Source organism: Anastrepha obliqua, chromosome 2 (genome assembly GCF_027943255.1).
Source record: "Anastrepha obliqua isolate idAnaObli1 chromosome 2, idAnaObli1_1.0, whole genome shotgun sequence".
Taxonomy (NCBI): domain Eukaryota; kingdom Metazoa; phylum Arthropoda; class Insecta; order Diptera; family Tephritidae; genus Anastrepha; species Anastrepha obliqua.
In genome coordinates this window covers 3,450,207-3,461,197 of record NC_072893.1, presented here as the reverse complement: position 1 = coordinate 3,461,197, position 10,991 = coordinate 3,450,207, and the positions used below count along the sequence as shown (strand labels likewise).

At 37.1% G+C, this 10,991-nt stretch overlaps 1 non-coding gene across 1 annotated transcript; it reads right to left on the bottom strand.

Moving 5' to 3' along the window:
- Positions 1–9,819: 9,819 nt before the first annotated feature.
- Positions 9,820–9,891, bottom strand: Trnaw-cca (transfer RNA tryptophan (anticodon CCA)). Its single transcript has one exon. It is a non-coding gene; the product is annotated as a tRNA-Trp (tRNA).
- Positions 9,892–10,991: the final 1,100 nt, after the last annotated feature.

Below are 10,991 nucleotides of genomic sequence, written 5' to 3'. Positions count from 1 at the left end.
GAGGTCTTATGCATGCAAACGTTCTCGAATCGTATTTTTGGATGCATTAGCACCGCTTTTCCTTAAAACTACTTCAGATTGACGCAATGATAAGTTCGGCTTTGTCACAAAAAATCAATCATCTTCTGATCTTGCTTTGGAGAGGTATTTTTTTTTTTTTGCATCGTACCGGGAAGTCGTCAACTTTTTAACTTCGATCTACCATTTCACCCACTTATTTATGGACGTATTTGATTTCTTCAAATATTTTGCTGCAGATGCACGTAACACTTTTGGACCTTTGTGGTGTGTATATGTGCATAATATCTCTTAACTCCGGGTGGAGCGTAGGGCCAAAACAAAGTTATTGAAGCCGTTACGCTTGTTCATATGTTTTTTAAGATTATTCCAGTTAGTATTGGAGTATCTTAGGTGGGCATCTATCATATGTACGTCGCCAGAATACGTTGCGCCTTGCGGATTTCAAGAAAGGACAGCCCGGCAGACTTCGACGGCATCTTAGCGCAGTGTATGGCCTATCCAACCAAACCGTCTGCTGGTTAGCTCCGTCTGTTGATTAGCTCGATGGGCTTTCTTTTCGGCCTCTGTAATCAGTTTCCTTCAAAAAGATGTTTGATTAGCCCAGATTTTCTAGTCCAATGGTAAAGCTGATTATCTTTAGTTGCACTCTGCAGCATGTCCAAGTTTCCCATACTTCGACGTGCAATTTTGTCACATTGAGGAAAGTTTGGTTTAAAACGTTGTTTTTGACACCATTTTTTCTTGGTTGAGTCCGTAACAAAAGTAATTACGGGTGAGCTGAGCAAAATACTTCTTGATCGATGAACATTTATTGGAAGCTTACGAAGCTAAGTTCTTGGCTACTTAGATATTACAGGTATAAAGCATACCGCTCTTTCCTCTTGATAAAAATATAAAAAAATCAGTTAATATTTTCTCCAGTAAACAAATTAGTATTTCCATAGCCTTCATTCTCGTTAGAGCTGTTTTTTTGCCAAAAAATATTAAGTATTACAAAAGACCAAAGCGCACTGGATCATTCCCTATTATCTCTCAGTAGGCTTCTACCTAAGTATAGTAGCCAAGGATTAAACCATTAGTCTTTTTTGCGGGATATTTCACCGCATCACTTCTATTTGTTTTCTAAGACGAAACTTGCAATAAATTTTGGAATTCGACAGAAGAAGGTTTCTAGCACTGTTTTGAACAATGGTTGGTTGTATGTATAAAGGAGGAGTATGGGGGAGGAAGACGGTTCTTACAGCGTCAGTCACGTAATTTAATAGCCACGCCTTATATACGTAGATTCAGAGGAATTTGACACTAAGAAGATTGGTTTCCGACTTCAAAAACAAACAGTGTTTGGAAAGCTTCGTTCACGTACTTTTTCTTACAGGATATATTTTCTAACACCGGTAAGCCATCGTCTTAAAAACACTTCGACATCGTTCCATTTTTTCACGTTTTAATCTTTAAATTCCTCATCCACACTGATGCATATTACCAAAACCTCCCCAGTAACTACTATACCCACACACAATCACATTTACTAGAATACACGACATGGGTTCTTTAAGTCATAAAGAAAGTGCATGCAACACGCAAGCTCTTAACCCATTAACCTCCTCCAAACACGTAAGCAACGAGCAATCTGCCGCCTTTGTCAGTGGTTTTTAATAGCTAAAGGACGAATTGCAACTGCGAAACTCGTGCAAGTACAACAAATGGCTATGCGTCCTATGCGTCAGAATGCCCGAACATCTCCATTTCAGACGGATACCTTCCAGCGCGCGCTGACTAAAGTTCATAGCATGCATACACGCAACCACACATATATAAGGAAGACGAATTGGGCAAGCGAATGCATTTACCATTTACTTGTGTGTGTGTTTGTATTCGTGCATAGGATGTACGTCGTCTATTTTACAATCTGGAGCATATGTCCTGCAGTGTACGAGTAGAGTGCGGCTACAGTCCTTTCATTGCTTTCAGCGGATGCTTTAATGTAACGCGGCGCAGTGACAGTTGTTTTTTTTTCCTTAGTTTTCTTTCTTACCCATCCAACAATTTCTTTTCGCTGACGGCTTCTGTAAATTTGCGCTTGTCTCAGCGTTTTTTCCCTCACTAAGCTTCAATGTCTGATGTGCATTTGAATAATTTAATAGATTTTTATGAGCTGTAAAACGCTCAACGCATTTACACTTAACACATCGTCGACGGCGCCTGCATTCGGCTGGCATGAAATGGCAGCATCTCGAACCAGGGCAATGGTGTAGCGGATTGTGCCTAGAATAAATGTAATATTTAAAAATTGAAAACGTGTGACATAAGAAATTGAAAGATTCGCCGAGTGCCGAATTTTTCGGACAAGACGCTGCTCTTTGTTTGCCCAATGCATCGTATGCGCCATTTTGCACTGCGCAATCACTCAACACTTCATGTGAAATTAAATTGGAGCTTTATTGAAGCTTCGTCACCTCTTGGCGCTGCGTCACACATACGTGGCGTAAATTCTTTGTCAAACTCTCGCTGAATTTCCGGTTGCCTTTAGGGTTGTAAAGATAACGACGGCGTTATAATTATCCACGAAACCAGCATCAACAACGTCTTGTCCAAAAAAATATCCAGTGTAGCACATCTGCAGGAAGACTCTCATGCGCTTCGCTCGACTGCGAAAGCAATAAATTTTCTAGCTATTTCCACTTCCGTTTCACTCGGCCAACAAAGAGTTTGCTTGCTCTGCAGCAGCTTGGCAAATAAATGAAGGGACTTTTGAGACAACAAAGTGAATACAATGAAAGGAATAGTACAGAGGTACAGAGAATATGTCAGATGAGAGATATGTGCCACCGTGATGGAATACAATCCTCCGAAATTAACCCGTTAATCACCACGCTTCCAACTTCCTCGGCTATCGGTATACAGATGATGAGTTCCCCTGCGACTACATTGCCGCCCAAGAAGGCCATCATAGAAGGGTACAGTCCATACATACATGTATATGTCCGACAGAGTCATATCTATATATATAAAATTCAAATTATGTATGTATCTATAGATCGACTTGCGTCCTAAACGCATAAACTGATCGTAACCAAATTTGAAACACGAACTGGATACCTTACCGGGATGGTCATAGGCTAAAAAATATTTTTATATATATAGGGGGCGTGGCACCTCCCATACAAATGGAGTTTTTAACAGTCCGTATTTCTGAAAGTATTTACGTTAGACCACTGAAATTTGGTAAGGGGTTATATGACATTAACCTTACCACATCCACAAAAACTGTGTATAATGAAAAAGGAGGTGTGGCACCTCCCATACAACTGGAATTTTTAACAGTCCGTATTTCTGGAAGTATTTACGTTAGACTACTGAAATTTGGTAAGGGGTTATATGACATTAATCCTTACCACATCCACAAAAACTGCGTATAACTAAAGAGGGGGCGTGGCACCTCCCATGCAAATGGATTTTTTAACAATCCGTATTTCTGGAAGTATTTACGTTAGACTACTGAAATTTGGTAAGGGGTTATATGACATTAATCCTTACCACATCCAGAAAAACTGTGTATAACGAAAAAGGGGGTGTGGCACCTCCCATACAACTGGAATTTTTTATATAGATCGACTTGCGTCCTAAACGCATAAACCGATCGTAACCAAATTTGAAACACGAACTGGATACCTTACCGGGATGGTCATAAGCTAAAAAATAATTTGGTATATATAGGGGGCGTGGCACCTCCCATACAAATGGAATTTTTAACAGTCCGTATTTCTGAAAGTATTTACGTTAGACTACTGAAATTTGGTAAGGGGTTATATGACATTAATCCTTACCACATCCAGAAAAACTGCGTATAACGAAAAAGAGGGCGTGGCACCTCCCATACAACTGGAATTTTTTATAGTCCATATCTCTGGAAGTATTTAGGCTAGGCCAATGAAATTTGGCCAGGGGTTATATGAGGTTAATCCCTAACACCTCCAAGAAAACTGAGAAAAACGATAAAAGGGGCTTAGCACCTCCCATATAAATGCAATTTTTCATCGTCCATATCTCCGGAAGTATTTGGGCTAGACAACTGAAATTTGGTAAGAGATTATATAAGGTTAATACCTAACACCTGCATGAAAACTGGTGATAGCTAGAAATGGGGCGTGACACCTCCTATACAAATGGGATTTTTCATGCTGCATATCACTAGACGCATTTATGGTAGAATACCAAAAATTGGTAAAAAGTTTAATGAAGTTAGTATTTAGTACTCCTAGAAAAAATATGAGCTTAGAGAAAAATGGGGGTTAGACCATTTGATATAGAAAAGAATTTATATTATCAACGATAGAGGTATTGCTGAATTGAATGCATTCTCTTATTGGTAAAGCTTTATCGGTAAGTAAACAGTCTAGCAATCTAACCAACTCATGGCCAATTATATGTAGCCTGCTCCAGAGTTGGCGCACCGAAAAACCTTTTTATTTATACTCAAAATAATACTACAAAAAATGTCGTTTATCTGATCGTTTTAAATAATACCTAAACTGACTTAAAAAAGTTAACGTTGTTTTATTAACATAGCATACTTTTTGATAGAAATGTGGGGTGAAACCCACGGGTATAAGCTAGTTCACGATAAATGATACCGCGAATATCGAAAGAACCATTAATAATACCTCCAATTGCGATTTGGACATCCTCCTCACCCACCATCAACCAACTGATTGTATTTTTCAGTGAGGCTTTAGACCTGATCCAAATCTTGGAAAAGACCCATGAAAGTAGAATCGACAGACACCATCTTTTCGTCGACTTCAAAGCTGCATTCGACAGTACGAAAAGGAGTTTCCTGTATGCCACGATGTCTAAATTTATTATCCCCGCAAAACTAATACGGCTTTGCAAGATGACGTTGCTCAACACCAGCAGCAAAGATCAGGTGGAGAAGGACTTGGCTTCACTTGGTGTGTCCAATTGGCGCCGGTTAACACGAGAAAGAAACGACTGGCGCGCTTTGTTAAAATCGGCCAAAATCGCATAAGCGGTTATCGCGCCAATTAAGAAGAAGAATAAATTCCTGGTACTTAATTGCAACACCTCATACATTGAAAAACTATATTTTCTATGGTAAACCTGCAATAGTAAGAAAAAAGATTAACTATTCAAACTATGTGAGCTTACAAACACCTAGTAAACAAAGGTGCACAAACTCTTATTTAGCTATCGAATCCCAAAATTTAGATATCTCGGACCCAAAACGAATCACTTTTCCAACTATCTTACATTGAGAAAATTTCTAGATCCGAAACTGCGGCATGTATAAAATAAAAATTATATTGAATGCTTTAAATGCCGGTTAGCCTTAATTAATTTCCCTTCACTTCACTTTAAGGCAAGTTAGAAAGAAACAAAGGGTACGCCAACTAACCTTCAGATTAATCGCCTTTTATGAGAACAAGAATATGTCTACGGGATTGACGAATGAAGTTCTGTAGGCAGTTCTACTTCAAAAGAAAATTATTATGTTTCTGGTCTGTAGCGTAAAGCACCTGCCTCAGAGGATTCCGAGTATTTTGAAACTAATTCTGGAGAAGGTGAAACATACGGAATACAAACAGTCTGTATGAGGAGATCTAAAAGTAATAGCTTTTAAAAACTGGCGATAGGAAATATTTGTATTGTATTTTCTCTGTGGTAGATGGGTAAGTACGGCCATGAACCACTTAAAACAAAATTGACCCCTAAAGGCTAGGTCAAAGACTGGTCAAGAAAATATAAGCCAAGCCAGCTATTTTACAGCCGTTGAACTTCATTCCATAATTTACTAAGGAGTTAAGTTTTATTGTAATTTTCAAAAAATCGAACAGAATTTTCTTAAAGTTAGTCCAAGACGATAAAATTGGTGATCATAATGGAATACATTTTCCCATTTCTCAAAATGCCACTCTCAATGGATCGTTAATTTTTTTTTTTTTTGTTGACACAAATTCTTTTATTGCCATAATCGGATATTTGCTTTACGTTAAATAGATTCTTTAGTAAAAAAAAAAACAAAATATTTATAATTCGACTAAATCCGTTTAAAATTAAAGAAATGTTTAAGAATGTTGGTTATCATTTTTTACTATAAATTACATAACCATCAGTTATTAAAAAGTATTTTATTGTTATTGTTGTTTACAGTTATTTTAATAAAAACTTTCACTTATATTCAATACTTTTAGATGGTAGAAAAAGTTCTTTTTCTAACAGCCGTCGCACTTCGCAAGCAATGGAAACCTCCGAGTTTCTGCCGTTCGGAGTCGGCTTAAAACAGGGGTTACCACCCATTTTGATGTGCGACAACTAAACATAAGTGGTCACAATGTAAAACTGAATTAAATCACAGTTTTTCAAAAAAATTACTAATGTTAATGAAGAAACTTTCCAGGTTCAGATAATAAATAAATATATAATTAATCCATTATTTTATGGTATATAAATTCAATTCCAACAAAAAGGAGACACGGTTGACTTTTTTAACCTCATAAAAAATTTACTCAGCAAGCAAAAGAAAAAATGTAACGTATTCTGAATGCTTATCAAAAACTTGGGGACAATATATCATTGACAATTTATTTTCCACACTGCCGTTCGAGGTACTTCCCGGAAAAATGTGGGCTTAGTAAGCGATGAAGGCGGAAATTTCTTTCATTAAGAAAAAACAGAGTTTGAAATGCTTGATCCAAGTAAAAGGCTATCAGCCAGGGAACCAAAAGGGGAATCATTATAAATGAATTCAAGGGGAAAACCAATCGTTCAAAAAAACATATGCATGCTTTTTAGTAAGAGGAAAAATTTTATTTATCTAATTTAAAAAGAACAAATAAAAAGTGCTAACTTCGGTCCAGACTGTACATACTTTATGCACCTTTATACTTTATTGGTAAAATATAACTTGGGCTGGCTGACAATTTTTGGAGTCAAGCAAACTCATGGACAATAAGAGTTATGGGCTTATTTATTGACCGATTTTGAGCATAGACTTGACGTTTATCAATTAAGGGGACAGATACCTGTAAACGGCCATATTTTCCCTGATTTTCGTTAAAATTATTTAAAATGACGAAGTGAATATATTTTTTTCAAAATTGACATACAGTTTATTTATACATTAAGATAATATAAAAATTTGTTTTTTTATTTTAATCATTTAAAATGGCGGATGTATAGTACACTCAATTCTTCCAGGAAGGTCGCAGTGGGGATTCTCAATCGGCGGGCATTGTCGCATCGGTATCAGTGACCTGAATACAAAAAACCAAAAATTTTTTTGTTTATTAATGTCATAATTTCTATATGAATTAAAAAACAATGGAAAAAAAATCGCGGAATAAAATGCTTAAAAAAAATTACTTTTGGGACGAATTTTCCTCCTATTTTTGCTTCGAAAAAATTATTTTCGAAAAATTTTCAAAAACTTGTAAATTCACATAGAAAGTAATATCATAAAAAAGCTGTGAACAAAATTTCAGGGAGATTGGTCAATAACTTTTCGAGTTATCGTGTACGCTAATTCGAAATATATAGTTTTGAAAAAAACGCGCCTAAAGTTTGAATGCAACGTAACGAGAGGTCTCCCAGCGCTCGAACGCAAAAGAGCAGAGTCGTCACGGTTGACGATCTATAATATAAGAAATACTTAAATTTACGTTCTAAAATTTTTTTGACATATTCTTAAAGGATTATATTAACATTTTATGAAAAAAAAAATTTACAGGTATCTGTCCCATTAAAGTGCCCTTGTTGAGTCTCGCTAAAATATCTAAACTTTTTCTCGAGTTGTAGTTTGTAGCATCAGATGAACAGGAGGCAATTTACTCTAAATACGAGGTGTGTTCAAAAAGTATATCGAACTTTGTGTTTTTTCAAAAATTATTTATTTATTCATTAATATCTACTTTGTCCCCTTCAAAGTAATCCTCACTTGTGCCAACGTTTTTTCCAATCTTCGAAGCACTTCAAAATCGCCAGTTTTTATCTTGTTCAACTCCTCCTTCGATGCCGTCTTTATCTCGTCAATAGTAGCGTAGCGGCGTTTTTTCATGGGCCTCTTCAGTTTCGGGAACAAGAAAAAGTCACAAGAGGCCAGGTCTGGGGAATACGGTGGCTGTGGCATTATTAGTGTGTTGTTTTTAGCCAAAAAGTCGCGCACAAGCAAAGATGTGTGAGCAGGGGCGTTATCGTGACGCAAGAGCCAATTTTTGTTCTTCCACAAATCCAGGCATTTCTGGCGGATTGCTTCGCGCAAATTGTGCATAACCTGCAGGTAATATTCCTTATTGACCGTTTTACCCTGTGGCAAGAACTCATGATACACAACGCCCCTGCAATCGCAGAAAACAGTAAGCAAAACTTTTACATTCGACCGAACTTGGCGCGTTTTTTTTCGGTCTTGGTCCGTGCGGCAGCGTCCATTGAGATGATTGAGCTTTGATTTCCACGCCATAACCATAAACCCACGATTCGTCATCAATTATGAACCTGGGTCTTCGCGGACAGAGTCCAATATCTCATTAGCAATGTTCATGCGATGCTGCTTTTAGTCGAAATCGAGCAGTTTTGGTACGAATTTTGCGGCGACCTGTCTCATGCCGAATCATTGAATGGCACGAGCCAATCGATACGTCTAGGTGCTCAGCAACTTCTCTAACGGTGATTCGAGGATTGCCCAATACTATTTTCTTCACTTCATAAATTTTTTCGTCTGTTGTTGAAGTGCTCCGGCGTCCGGCACCCTTTTCGTCGTTCACATCTTCTCGGCCTTCTAAGAACATTTTGTAAACGTTGCTTTGGCCCAAAGTAGCCTCTCCGTATGACACAGTCAACATTCGGAGTGCTTCCGCACACTTAATTTCCTTTTTCACAATGAATGACATGAGTACCAACATATCGCCACAAAAGAATCGAAATTCGAATATACGTAACCTGCGAAAATTCAAAATTCGCGATACTTTTTGAACACACCTCGTATATAAAGAATGGGCGTGATTTTATCCGATCATACAGACAGTGCGTTCGGTTTTTGAAAATTATCATTACTATATGGAAGATGGGCGCAGTTGTAGACCGATTTCATTTATTTTGAACAACAAACGGCCTTGGATAAATAGTAATGTGTCCAAGTTTCATTGAAATATATTAATTTTTGCTCAACGATAGCTAGACAGATATGACTAAATCGACTCCTGTCATTATTCTGAGTATTTTGCTATAGATATGTCTATCCAAATTCCTTTATGCTGTTACATACAGGAATTATGTGAACCAAATTAAAATACCTTTCTGCACAAGTGCGCGGATATAAAAATTAATAAATTATTTTCACTATGAAATTTGGTGTCGTGTGGTGATTTAAGACTGAAGAATCTTAGCAACCTACTCATAGGCTCAGTGTAAAGAAGATATTTAATTTGTTGCATAGTGTAATATAGACTGTCTTAAAACTAACTATAAGGAACGTTTATAGGAGACCGCTTGCACTCATCTGTATTACAGTAAGTAACTTTTGATAAATTGCGGGGGTTTGATAATTTGTAACGGAATTGTTCACAGCAGAACATATCCTACTGTCAGGAAGCTTGTGCGACTACTTGATCTATTGTAAATATTACAAGCCATTGAGTTTCTAACGAAAAAGCTGTGCACGTGGATTTATACTTCCTTTGTGGTATAGAAATCAAAGAATTTGAGTTGAATCAACTATTCCAATTAATAAATTTTCCGAAATTTCAAAAAAAAACAATCCTCATGCTCGAGAACCCTTTACACTGACCCCGACGTGATTTGAACACGCAACCTTCTGATCTGGAGTCAGACGCGCTACCGTTGCGCCACGGAGTCTTGTTGCATAAAGCGGCGAGTATAATACATAAAATTAGTCAGAAAGCTTACAAGCAAAAAACAAATATCGACTAATTCAAAACTAAAGCAAAACACCAACAACACACAATCGACGTGAGTCACTACTAAGTTTTCGTCCAGCAACAGTCAAAAGCTAAGGCAAATTAAATGTATGAGATATAACGCAGTCGCCAACTTAATTTATTGTTGTTTGTAGAACTAAAATTTAAATAAAAAAGCTCTTGTGCTCTTGCTGATAAGCTAATAAGGGCGTCGTCATGCCGACATGCATTTATTCGTGCTTATAAGCTGCGTACGTATGTAAATACTCATATCTGTGTGAGTGCTTATTTGATACGCCTGTAGATCAGCAGCCGCCGTAGCTCAATAGTTGCGCGTAAATACCATTTGGTGGGTTCCATGTACGCGGACTATGCTGGGGCCATGGAGCATCGAATCGGAACATCCAACAATGGGCGTATGAGCCAAATGTATGTAGATTTATATATAAGTAGATATGTGACCTAAAGCGTAGGCAAAAATTAACGCACATCTAACCAACGAAGCGTACGTATGCATTCAAGTGTTCGATATTCGTAGTGCGGTGGGGGCTTGTATTCGTTCCAGGAGGACAGAAGATCAATAAAAACTAGTATTTAGTTATATTGAGGCGCCTACGCGAGAGCATCCGCATGGAACGATGAAAGTGTAACATTGTTTTACAGATTAAAACGAAATATAAATAAAAAATATATATAAACTAACTAATAAACTCAGTCAGGAAAAGTTTATTATTTATTTTTGTTTATTTATTCTGTGTTATGTCACCATAGTTCACTTACATGTTCACAACTCTGTGCTTAAACTACGAGAATTAACGTGACACTAAAATTAATCTTCCATAATTTAGAAAGAGAACTAATTTTACACTTTCAATGTATTTGATTCAAATTACTTGTAAAATTCATTTAAGAATAGTATAAATTTCGACTTCGGCGGAAATAAATTAAAGCCCAAGAAATTTGAGAAGAATTTCAGTTCTAAGCCTTTTTTTCAATAAAAAAAGTTCGTTATTCCGAAGACAGCATTGAGGAATGTGA